Source organism: Alexandromys fortis, unplaced genomic scaffold (genome assembly GCF_014885135.2).
Source record: "Alexandromys fortis isolate MF-2015 unplaced genomic scaffold, M_Fortis_MF-2015_v1.1 scaffold_13, whole genome shotgun sequence".
Classification (NCBI taxonomy): Eukaryota; Metazoa; Chordata; class Mammalia; order Rodentia; family Cricetidae; genus Alexandromys; species Alexandromys fortis.
In genome coordinates this window covers 16,371,263-16,384,501 of record NW_026067908.1, presented here as the reverse complement: position 1 = coordinate 16,384,501, position 13,239 = coordinate 16,371,263, and positions in this window count along the sequence as shown.

The window sequence follows — 13,239 nt, the reverse complement described above, 5'->3', positions numbered from 1 at the left end:
TGCTTTACAGAAGCTTCTCAGTCTCAGTAGGTCCCATTTATTCAATGAGGCCCTTACTGTCTGTGCTGCTGGGGTTATACATAGGAAGCGATCGCCTGTGCCCATCTGTTGTAGGGTACTTCCCACTTTCTCTTCTATCAGGTTCAGTGTGTTTGGACTGATATTGAGGTCTTTAATCCACTTGGACTTGAGTTTTGGGCATGGTGATAGATATGGGTCTATTCTGAAAGACGTTTTTACAAAACAATGTCGAGTTCATTCCTTGTTTGAAAAGAAGGAGATTCGAGTGTGAGAGGGTCTGGTTGCTGCCTTCTTCCTTGTTAGTTCTTCTTCCATTCCCAAGTGTTTGGGATGACACATTTGCTGAGCACAGACTTCAGAGAGGAAGGAAACACATCCCCGATCTGTGGGGGAGTGCCAGTGAACTGTGGGAACTCACCACACAAGTAACCTGCAATTAGAGGAGTGTGCGTTGAAGACGGAAACCCGACATTAGGAGCAGTGACAAGTGACATTCATGGAAATAGTCTCTAAGGGCCATGAGTAATATCTTTGCTACCTCCTAGTGAGCTTATTCTATGCAACTGAAAGAAATGATTGCACTTGAAGCAGATTAAAATGACCCCAGATATATGGCTTTATTAACTATAATAAGAGAATGCTATTGAAGTGGAAGTTATAATAGAGATTTGTAGTCAGCTCTCTCTCTCTCTCTCTCTCTCTCTCTCTCTCTCTCTCTCTCTCTCTCTCTCTCTCTCTCTCTCTCTCTCTCTCTCTCTCTCTCTCTCTCTCTCTCTCTCTCTCTCTCTCTCTCTCTCTCTCTCTCTCTCTTTCTCTCCGTCTGTCTGTCTCTCTCTCTGTCTACAAGGACCTAGCTCGTACAGCAGGCTTTCTTCCTGGCCTGTCAATCTACCCCTCTGTAGCAGAACGCTCCCACTAATGCAGACATATCCCCCAAGTCAGTCATCTTTAGTCCCCCACCTTCTCTGTGTTTCTCTCCAGAGACTCTCACCTGCCTGCATTCTTCACTTCCTTTCTGTCTGTTCCCTCTTGCAATGATTCCCCTCCGTGTTTGCCCTCACCAGGTCGCCGAGACAGATACTGTCAGGGCCCATAAAAGAAGCAAGGAGCAAACATACTTTTGCCAGCTCGGAAGGTGAGTTTGAGTTCTCGGTCCCCACCCTAAACCGTCACTGCCTGAACCACCTGGCTTGCTCCTTTCTGAAAAGGCCCCCTTTGGCTTGGCTTGCAGGATGGGACTTTCTAGGGTTTCTCCCTAGCTTAACGAGCCCCTTCTTTGTGGCCTTCTGGCTGGGTTCCCACCTCTTCTACCCTCATCCACCGGAGTCATTCATGGACCGCTGTTCTTTTCTGCTCCCACTTTCTTTACTGGGGATCTCAAACCAGGTCCAGCTGTAAGCAGCGTGTGACTGACAAATGGCCAATATCTTAAATCAGCCACTTTTCTGTCTCCCCTGCTTTCTCCATGGACTCTTGGACACCTGTCTCCAGTGTAACATATTTGCCTCCTAATTCCTCTGGAAATGGCTGCTTGACTCTGATCTCAACCAGTTATTGGCTCCTCTTGCCCTCACCCCTACCTTCCACCCATCAGCGGATCCCTGTTCCTCTTTTGAGTCTGAGTCATGCTCTTCATCATCCTAGACTCCTTCCCTTTCAGAGCTGCCTTTATTCACAAGAATGAGCCCTCCCACTCCTTCCCTGCCTGCCTTCAGCCTGCTCCCACGAGGGCTGGTTGGCTCCCAGAGCCTTGTAAAATCCAGGGTTTGTTTCTATGAGGTTCTCATGGGCTAGACTGGTCTCGGTTTTGTTTTCTCCTCTGTCCCCATTGCTCTCTGTTCTAACGGTGCTGGACTTCTGGCTGTTCCTCTAGAAGCCACCACCTTCCCTCCTCGGCTTGGCATCCATGTCACTAGTTCCTCATTTCTGTCAGACCCTGGGCCAAGATTTTCCAGACGACTGGAAACAAAGCAGTATTTGGCATCACTGTTTCTCCACTCCAATTTGCCCCTGCAGAGATTGTTGTGTTTGTAACACAGTATGTATTTATGTGCTTATAATCTGCTTCTTACCCTTTCGGCTTCAGCTGTATCACATTGACTTTTTATTGACCCAAGGGTCTAGAACAATATTGGCACTTAGCAGATGCCCAAAGAAATATTTGCCTGAAAGAGGGAGTTGGAAAATGTGTTTGAATCTCAGCTCTGCCTGCCATTCCCCTGTGACTGAGGCATGCCCCTTCACCAGGAACCTCAGCATCCTCAATCTTCATTGGAAACAGCCATGTTTATCATTGCAAACCCAGCAGAGAGTGAAGAAAGCCAGGTGAGGTACAGGCCGCGAAAGCATGCTGTAATGAAATTGCGATGGACAAAACCCATAGAAGTCATTCCCCCTGGGCTATGTCCAAACAGGCAAACTAATCTGTTCCCAGAGAAATGTCGTGAAAGGACACGGGCTCTTTACACCTTTTAGGGCTTTCTTTGGCATAGCCCGATTTAGAGAAGTAGGGAAATAAACTTTTATGACATAGCAAATCCCACCGGGTGCCAGGCATGCCACATGGTGCAATTCAACCTCATATTTGCTACAGCTCCGCCTGGGAGGCTGCATGGTATCCTGATGGCAATACCCAGGTTCTTTCTGCCTTATAAACTTAGCATACAACTCAGAGTAGACTAGGCATTCAGCTTACTGATTTGGCTTTCACTGAATTTTTGTCTTCCCTGCAGAAAGAACTCAGTGACAGCAAACGACTTCCCCAATGTTACAGAAAGAGAGGTGCTGGCACTGGTACTGTCCAGTGCCTGAACCAGGTCAGCACACTGAGCCGAATGAGCTCGGTAGGCAATTATCAGGCTCCTGAAAGCAACCTGGGAGCTATGGGTGCAGTCTTATACTTCTCTTGTCAGACCAACAGTTGGCTTCCCGGAGTCAAATAAGTTCTCTTTAGTTCCTTGAAGGGAGCCTGGAAAATCCTTCAGTCTATCCAGAGTGAAAAGGCCAGGAGAAACCCTTCTCCTTGTCAGTCTTTACTCAGCACCTCCCATTTTGATGTGCAGTTTCGGGGTTTTGCCATGGTCACTGTGGTTGCTATAGAAACAGAGCAACAAATATTTAGAAGCCAGCAACACCTTTTCCCCAGAAGCCCAGTCAAGAATGTTTGGGAGCAGGCCCCTGCCCATCAGGCTGCTGTTGCTGCAGCTGAATGCAGCCTTTGTGATTGGCCTTCTGGCCCGCCACCAGGCTCCAAAGGGATGACTAGGCTCAGATCTCTCTAAAGAGTGTTTGTGTCTCAGTCATCCATAAGGAGGGGTGGGTGGGAAGCGCTACACAACTCTAAAACTCGCTGGGCCTATGGCTAGTTGTCTAGACGAAAATGAGGCTCAGTCTCACTGCGTGACTATCACCCAGGAAAGCAGAACCAGGATGCTGTGAGCCATGTTCGCTGCCCTTCACTAAGAATAGCATGCAGGAGGCTCTGTTTACAGCATCCTGCAGCATCCTGGCTAGAGAACCTATAGGAGAGAAGATGGGTGTTGGTGGCCGAGACACAGACAGGTTAGCAACTGGTGAGAAGGATGGTGCTGGGGCTGAGAGGCCTTGCTGCTGGGATCGCTATTGGCACTTTTCAAAACGCCTTTGAGTTTATTGTGCTGGGTCTCTCATTTATGCACTGAGGCAAACTGGTGGGGAAAGGAATACAATAGAATGGCAGAACTGGACTTTAGCGGAAAGCTGATTTTAATTGTCTATGGGAACTTGATATGCTTACTTATCACGGTAGCCAGGCATCATGTGACTTTACTGCGGTGTGAGTGCCCATGGCTTCCCATCTGGCACCAGTTCTGCCAGAGAGTGAGGAGGCAGTGAAGGAAATTTGACTTAATGGCAGGTGTTACTTGGACGGTTAGAAAGGTACCATTGTCTCCTCTGCCATAAACTGCCCACCTTTCACCTGCTGTCAAATTACAAATTCGCTCGCCATTAAAACACTGGCTCATTACTTCATTCATTTAGCAAGAGTTTATTAAATGTCTACTGAGGGTCAGGCACTGGACTGCGCACTGGGGATAGAAAAATAAATAGCATTTGTCTGACAAGTGTGTCTTGAATGTCTGCTCTATGCGAGGTGCTATGTTAAGCTCCGGGGGGTGCCACATATTCTACATAGTCTCAAGAAACTGTTTGGACAAGCTAAGTAAACAGACACTTGCCACAGCCAAGATTAACTCTTCCTTTGAAAATCTGAGGAGCTAGGGGAGGTGCCCAGCCCAGGCACTCAAGTTAGCTGTTGTCTAGCTGAGGACGATGGTGCTGGCTCTGGGAAACAGAAGCAGTGGAATCTAATGTTTGTGACCAGCCTGAGCCCATCAGGCCTAGGCTAAGGGTGAGATTATCTCAAGCGAAATACAACAGAACAAAATTGAGCTCTTACCCGCACCATCTAAACTGTAACCACCTGTGGCTATTGAATATCTCCAATGTGAGTGATCTGACTTGAGATATAAAATGCACATTAAATCTCAGTCAGTATACAAAATAGAATCTCAATATCTCATTAGTAAGTTCAAGTGCTACACATTGATATAGTTTGGGGTATGTTGGATTAAATCAAATATCAAGATTAATTTTCTTTGCAATTCTTAAGATGACATGCAAATCACTCTGCAACCTAATTAAGTAATTTTATTTTTTTAGCACCAACAAACTGTTATGGAATGGGATTACAGTGGTATAAAGACTTGCCTAACACTACATGTCCAAGATCACACAATTGGATCTTCCCCTATTCGAGGTCCTTTGATGATCTGGCTTTAGCAGTTGAGTCTTTAGCAAACAGTTCCTTGTTTTACCTCAACATCAACTGATGTTTTCTACAGTAGGCTTAAGAGGATGTCAGAAGCACACGACTTGGCCAATCATGAATCCATTTTGGAGAGTAGAATAGATTCTGAAAACAAGAATTTATGCTTACAGTCTTCTTAACAATTCCACCCTTGATTTCTCATATGTTGTGGGAAACAAACTACAATGCCTGCCCTCATTAAAACTGGATGTTGCTCTAGCTAAGTTCTTGTCCGTGGGCCATAAGCAAAAATGATCCAAAGAGGTTAGTTTGTTTTTAATCGCTGTCTTGACACAAACTTGAGTCGCCTGGAAAGAAGGGACTTGGAGTGAAAAATTGCCTCCATGAGACTGGTCCCTGGGGGACATTTCTTGATGGGTAATTGATGTAGGAGGGCCCAGCCCATTGTGGGTGGTATCATGCCCTATGCAGGTCATCCTGGATTGTGTAAACCAGAAGGACCAAACAAGTAAGCAGTGTTTACTCCATGGTTTCTGCCTCAACTACTGCTCTGAATGCCTTCAGTGATGGGTTGTGATCTGGGAAGGAAGAGCCAATTAACCCCTTCCCCCCTCCTGCCCCGGTGCCCAAGTTGCTTTTACAGAGCATTTTATCATAGTAAGGGGAAGTAACTAGAGCATGGGTTGTATAAATTATGGCAAATGATCTTTCAGTTTTTAAAATACTTCCTCTTTAAATTGTGTGTGTGTGTGTATGTGTGTGTGTGTGTGTGTGTATATAGGTGTATGTTCTTGAATGCAGGTGCCCACGGAGGCCAGAAGAAGGCACTGGATCCCTGGAACCTAGAGTTAAAGGTCTGTTGGAAACGAGCAGCCTGGTGTGCTTGCTTGGAACTGAACTTGGCTCATCTGGAAGAGCAGTACTGCTGAGCCTATCTCAAGCCTTATGGGAAGGGTTCTTATTCCCTTTTTATTCTGTTCTTCCTCCTTATTTCTGAAGTACTCGGAAGTTGAAAACATGTTGAAGATTGCAGAGCGGCACATCAAAACAAGTCTGGGTCTCTGCCCCCTTAGAGAGTTGCTGTTTCAACTCAGGATTGCTTCCCGCTGGGAAAACTAAACTTCATGACTATGATGTGTTTTCTGCCCTAGACAGTGGACCATTTTCTCATAATGCCACTTGTTACAGTTTTGATACTGTCTTGTCCCTGAACTCATGTGTGCTCTTTACTTGGTCCCCAGTGTGACAACATTGGTAGGTAGTATGCACCCCTAAAGGGGTGGAATCTAGAAGGAGGTGTTTAGAACATTAAGGACACTGCTTAATATAGTTTTCACAGGACTCAGGCTAGTTTCTATCAGAGGACTTGTTCTGTAGACCAGGCTGGCCTTGAACCCACAGAGATGTGCCTGCCTCTGCCTCCTGAGTGCTGGAATTAAAGGCATACACCACCACCGCCTGGAGAGGCATTGTTAAAAGAGCAGACATGGCTGTCAAGTTGCTCAACATTTTTAAAATTAATAACTTGCAAGTCTGTGTGTTTGCTTCTCTGTGCACTATGCATGCTAAGTGTTTAAAGAGTCCAGAACATGGCATCAGATTCCCTGCAACAAGAATCGCAAACAGCCAAGTGTGGGTGCAGCAAGGGTTCTTAACCACTGAGACATGTTGCCAGCCCTATTCAACACTGTCCAGTCAAGACACATAACATGATCAAGTCTAACAATGAAGGCATTGATTCTGGGTATGAAGATGGGGGACTTCTGTTTTAGACCTTACCATGTACAATGCCTGGATGTGGACACTCTTTCGTCTTGGATGTACTCGTGGGAGAGGAGGCAATCCATTGTGACATGTCTGAACTTGCCCAGTCCACCTCCCCACCCCTAAGGACTTCCCTGGCAGGCTTTGCTGACCTAAAGGATCCCTGGGCACGCCTGTCCAACAGGACAGCTCTGCTCTTTCCCGAGGTCTGAAGTTCACCTCAGCTGTGACTCAGTGTGGGAAACTAATAATGGATTGGCTCAAGGAACCATGGGAAAGGGTGGGGCAATCACAACAGTGCTCTGTCACCCACCTGAGCCAGAACAGCTTGTGTTATAGAGTCTGGCAGAAAGGTCATTGCAGCAGGTCACTAAACATCTGACTTAGTCACATGTTACCAGACAACTGAACCAAACTGAACTCTGACAAGCAATTTTTCTTTTCCTTCTGGGATCTAGAGGGACAGAAGTAGTTAACAAAGCCTCCTGTCAGTTCATTCCATTGTTCTGTGCCTCCATGTTAGAGACATAGGGATGAACGGGGTATAGGTCCTCCTCCGAGGGGAATCCACGTCCTTCTGCGTTGTAAGCAGGGCAGTGCTCTAGTTTTTTCATCTCGATAAACTTCTGGCTTGACCTCACAATCAGAAGGGCAGAACCAGCCCATAATCCCTCATTCCTAGGCCAGGAAATTGGACATTAGAGTATCAGCACAGCAATAATTGCCCACGGAACTAACATGAGTTTCAGTTGTGGCGTTGGGCACACAGTACGTTAAATAAAGTGACAATGTACTTTCTCTGCACAGGACCTGGATTCCCTTTTCCTAAAGTGGAGCAGAGCTGAGGAAGTTGGCAGGATGGGTTTTGGGGGTCTCTGAGGTCTTCAGATGACCAATGCAGCAGATTTTTCTAATCCTAAGAAGGGAAAAAAAGTTGAAATAAGAAAATAATAGTGGAAAGATTTAGGCATCAATGCATTCATTTCTTCATAAGTCAAAAAGGTAGACAAAGAGACAGTCCACATCGCCTCCAGATCATTAAGTAGCCAAGGCTGACCTTAAACTTTTGATCCTCCCGCCTCTATCTGCTGAGTGCTGAGATCATGAGCATGTGCCGTCATGCCTTGGTTTCTATGATGCTGAAAATGAAATACAGGGCTTTATGCACACTGGACAAACACTCTTTCGATGGCGCTACACCCCCAGCCCCAAGAAATAATTTGGAAGAAAAAGGAAAGCATCAGGGGAACCCCATTCCCTTTGTATGACCCTATGGGGGGAACATACCCCTCCAGAGCCTTGGTGTCCTTGGCTGAACAGTGTGGTATACCCGGTGAGACTCCAAGGCAGATATGGCTGTGGACACTGACTGCTGGGATGTGAACCTAGTTTATGTTCAGGTGGCCTTGGTCACTTGTTTGACTTCACAGTGCTTCCGTTTCCTCATCTTTAAAACACAGCGAGCAAAGACCAGGAGCCACGGATGTGCACATTGCACCAAGAGTGCCCCCCAGGCTGAGCTCTCATCCTCCTCCTGTCCCCTTTCTCACACAGCAAGGGTGGTTGCTGTGTCTAGGGGGTAGCAGGTCTTAAGAGGATGTTTCCCTTCCATGCTCTTCCAGGAACTCTTGCAGAGGGTCTCTGGGATACCCTGTTCTTCTCATCTCCAGACTTCTGGGAGGTGTTTCTTCAAAATACACCATCTTTTTACATAGATTCGAAGAGAGCCGCCTGCCTGCCGCTACCTCCCCTAATGAAGCAGAGGGGAGAGCAAGGGAAGAACTGGCCCCCTACTTACACAAGTTTCCCATTCATGCAGATGACAGTGTTTCCCGTGGCCCTGCTTCTTTCTATCTGCAGTATGTGGCCTGAAGGCAGAGAGCAGAGAAACGAAAACTTAAACTCGCCAGTCCAACGGGTCATGGATGTCTGAGCGGTGTGCGATGATTTGAACTGAAGGCTGTCGATCTCTGAACACCAGCATTAACAGAAGGTGTCATCCTGCCTCTTGCCTCTCATCCCCGCATGTGCTCTTCCCTGGGAATCTGTTAGGAGAAACTTGGAGCTCCAGACCTTGAGGCCAAATTCTTCACTAAAGAAGATCAAGGAGGAGAGGGGGAACTGGGTACCCTGGATGCCCCCAAGCAAACCTAGAGCAGCTCGCTACTTCTAGTGGGCAGCAATAGGCGAGATCCAGAACTAGCAACAGTGTCCTAGCATCCAACCCCACTTCGCAGTACCACTTTTGGTGACAGCCCCACAGCTGTGTGGTGGCTTCTGAAATGGAACTCCTGCAGCTGATCAATCATTATCCCTGTCCTGTAGATGAGGAAACTGAGGCTTTGTCAAGGGGCTTGTCGGGGAGTTGAGTAGAGTCACCGGGATGGAACCCATCATCTTGCCTGGCCTCAAAGTCAAGGCTGTCACCAGCACGGTAGCCTCTCACGCTATTCCGAGTCTTGGCACCCTTTCCATTGCAGACAGGTGACTGAGTCACGTCTGTCTGCGCGAAGGGTCTCGCTTCCTGATCAGCTCTGCCTGGCTCCAGATCTCCGAGCCACCTGTGTTGTTTCATCGATAACAGTGTTTGCCCTTCCCAAGCCAGGGCTATAAAAGGCAGCTTTCAAAGTTACTGCCACAAAAGTGTCAACACAGCCGGGCTGGCCGGGCTGGTGGGGAGTAATAGTCGTTTGTGAGGTGAAATGTCACCTATGAGTTACCTCAAAGGCTGCTGAAGAGTTTTTCATCATCCAAGGAGCTGGGGTCTAAGTCTGGCTTCTGTCCTGTCACAACATACTATACTGTGCTGGGCACGCTTTGTAATTCTGCTAGTCCTTGCTTTTGTCATTAGTGTGCGGAGACGTTTGGATGCTAAGACCTTAAAGCCCTCTAAAGTGTTTAGTTGGAATACATTTAATGACTGTGAGATCCTTTATGTAGAAACCTTGAGAATAAAACCACCCCCAAACCAAAATTTTCCCCCCAAACCTCTAACAATGTCACCATTGATGCCGCAAGGTTACTCATTAGCGTGGTGAGAAGAAGTGATTTCTGTCATTTTTCTTTTTTTCTTACTGTAAGAAAAGTCCCCTACCCGTGACCCTGGGCCAAAAGCCCTGGAGCACAAAGCCACAGTTAGACCCCAAGTATCCTGTGGAGCTCAGGTGTTCAGCAAATTGCCATCACTTAAGGAGGCAACAAAATTTTCCTCAACTTTTACAATGTTTTCTCCCTCCTCCTCTGCTTTCTGGGGGTTTTGCCCGTGCTTGTAACTCACACCACAAATAATACTGTAAGCCTCTGGCTGTGAGGTGCAGAGTGGAGGCTGCCAAGAACATCACAGTTCATGAGGCCCATTGCTGCCATACGGGAAGGTGGAATTCCAGAGGACAGCGCACGCTCCAAGAACCCTTTGTGCTAGGATGCCTCTCTCAAGGGACTCATCAAATTGATGATGGCTCTCTTTTAACTCAGAATCGGGTGGCATGGGTGTCGAACAGCTGTTTGTGGCCCCGGGGACAAAAATGTTTGTCTACACACGTCATTTCTTTATCCTTAGCATGGGAGTGAGCATTCTTGTCTTCATTCTGTAGGAAGAGGATGGAGGCTGCACGAGCTAAGTAGTTCATCCCAGGTCAAGGTCATGCACCAGTTACCTGCTGACACGTGTAGAAAGCCAGGATTATCTCCACGGCCTCCTGAAGCTGCGTTCTTACCTGCCCACCTCCCAGCAACGCAAACCAAAGAACGACTCATGGTATTTTCAGGTACTCAGTGAAACCCATGTACGAAGGATAAGAATTATGGATGGAGACTTCTCCAAGTATTCTCTCCCAAAATATTGTCAATGAACTGACTCTGTCAATTAAAATGCCAACTTAACCCTCTTTCTTGCTGCCTCCTGGACTCCTCTGCCAGGATGTCTTCTCAGTACTGTATGTAGTTCCTGTCCCTGAGTGGGCACTCACTTCTGAGTTCATGAGCCGGCAATGCCTAGACACCATCCACATTTGTGTTTCCCGAGCTACTGCTGAGTCCCCAGCACTTAGACAGGAGCCAATGGGTAATTGCTCAATAGATTCTTGAATACCAAGGAATGCCTTTTCCCTTCCTCCACCCCCAAAGCACTGTAGACTGTCAGCTCTGCCTGGGACTTCTGCTAGGATGCTTCCCTCATGGGACTCATCCAACTGATGGTGGCATTCTTTTCATTCAGCTTTGGGTCTATTTTTAATGCCCATTCCCTTCTTTCCAAACCTGAGCACAGCAACTTCTTCCTTTTATCGTTCAAGGCTAGATTGTTTACAACTTAAACTTGCTAAGCACCAAAGGAGAATTTAAATCAGAAGCATATACGACTGTCTCAACATTGAAAGAAAAATTCAGCTTTCAAATTGCAAGAAGAGAATAGTTGGTTGACAGAGGGGTTGTAGCTTTGGGAACTCCCCCATCTCTTCTCTCTGTCATTGAACTACCAGGTTCCTTTATAAGTCCTGGATATAGACATCTACAGAGTTCCATAGTGATAGGCACTCTCATTGACCCACGTTGGGTTAGCTTTTTCCCTGGGTTACCAGCATGGCTAGAAAAGCAGGATCATATTAGACATCACACTGTCCTTTTGGTCCATATGGTCCAAGTGGAAAGTAGATGAGGAAAATAGCATTTTCTCCAAGTGAGGAAGGTAACACATTCCTGGAGCCCTGGAGAACTAATTCAAACAGGAACGTGTTTACAACTCCGACCTGCTTCTCCTTCACTGGTCCAAGGAAACATCTGCCTTGTAACTATGGTGAAAAACTTACAAGATATTCAGATTTCTTTCTTCTCCCTCATAGTAATCTTCCGAATATGTCTCAAATATATCCTAATCATCTTTTCATTTACTATGTTTCCTCTTAGTTTAAGCAACAATTTTTGCTGAACTCATTAGAAAAACTGCCTCCTAAATACAAGCATGAAATTCACCCATCCCTATGCACTCACATTGTTATATGACTTGGCTGTTCTTGCCAGTGGGAGGTAGGTCTCTTGCTCTGTGCTAGAAGCTTGTGTTTGGCCTATGAGATACTAGAAAACACGAAGCCAAATGTTGAAAAGCACCTCTGTGTCAGGGCTTGCTCTCTCTTGCTGGTCTTGGTAGCCCTGAGAAGAAGTCCAATAATAAGAGACATACGACCCACTCACTCCCACTATCTCAGGGGAGAAGTTGTACCCATGGGTGAGCAAGCCACTATTTGGCTGCAAGAGACACCCACAGATGCACAGATTATGGGCAACAACAGACTGGCCTTTGTTTTAGGCCTGAGTTATGAAGTGATTGATTATACAAGTGCCAAGGGATCCACCTGTCTTCCTTGCCTTCTCTAGCATGTCCATACTGGTATCCCATTACCACTCTAGAATCGGGGTCAGAGTATGTCATCTTCCTCTTCACCAGACTATGACTGCTCAGCATCTGATAAATGGTGAGCGAAGAAGTCTGATATAGAAGTCCACATTCTCCGGGGTCTGGGCACAAAAAATTATCTTTTGATTTGCCCTGTCTTTACCCTGTTAACTTTCATTCTTTTTCCTTATTGTTTCTTGTTTCCATGCTTGGATAAGATGGGGCAGTCTGTGTCCTTTTCCTGAAACAGCATGCTCCTTTTCTTGTTGTCAAAGCCAGATCAGACATCCTCATGTTAGCAGGCATCCACTGAAGCACATATTTTAGTTCTCATCCCCCTTCCGTTCTGGGCTTGCAACTCTTTGAACAAAAAGACATTAGTCCTGTCTCCTATAACCCCAAAGCATGCCTAGCATGCATTTTGAACCCTTTGAAAGCAAAACATGATGTCACTCCATGAAAAGTTCATGCTTGAGAACTGCAGAATTGACTTACAAAAAAATTGCAAAAGAAAAACACAAAGCCCTTAATATTTTAAGTTTTACAACTGTGATGGGCAGCATCCATAGGTATATTTGGCTGTATGTGGCCCCTGATCCATAAGAATGCTAAGCTATGGAGTTACTGTCATCCCCTAGAGTTGGAACAGGTGTAGGTAAGATCTGTTGAGTTGTGAGACCAGACAGTTAAGGCTGTGAAATCAGGCAGTGAGAATCTAAACCCTGGCATTTCCATTTCTGCCAGTTTGGCCTAAGAAAGTTATGTAACGGTCTTTAGTTTCTTAATACATAAATTGTGAATAGTAATGGAACCCAAATCACAGGTTGCCTGTAAAGAATGCATTAAGTCAACACATAGAGCTCTTTGCGAGGTACCCATCTACCCTAAACACTTGTAAATTTTTCACTGATCTAGGAATGCCACTGCATCGCTGCATGGCCTGAACCACCCATCTCCTGTGGCCAGACTAGTGCCTAGCCCAATGGTCGTCAGAGAGCCTTCATCCAGCAACTGGTGCAAGCAGATGCAGACCCTCAGTCAAACACTAGGCAGAGTTCAGGAAATCCTGCTGAAGAGGGGGAGGAAGGATTGTGGGAACCAGAGGGTCAAGGTCATCCCAAGAAAACCTACAGAATCAACCAACCTGGGTTCATAGGGGCTCACAGAGATGGAACCCACAACCAGAAAGCTTGTGTGGGACTGATCTAAGCCCTCTGTATCTATGTTACAGTTATGTATTGTGATCATCTTGTGG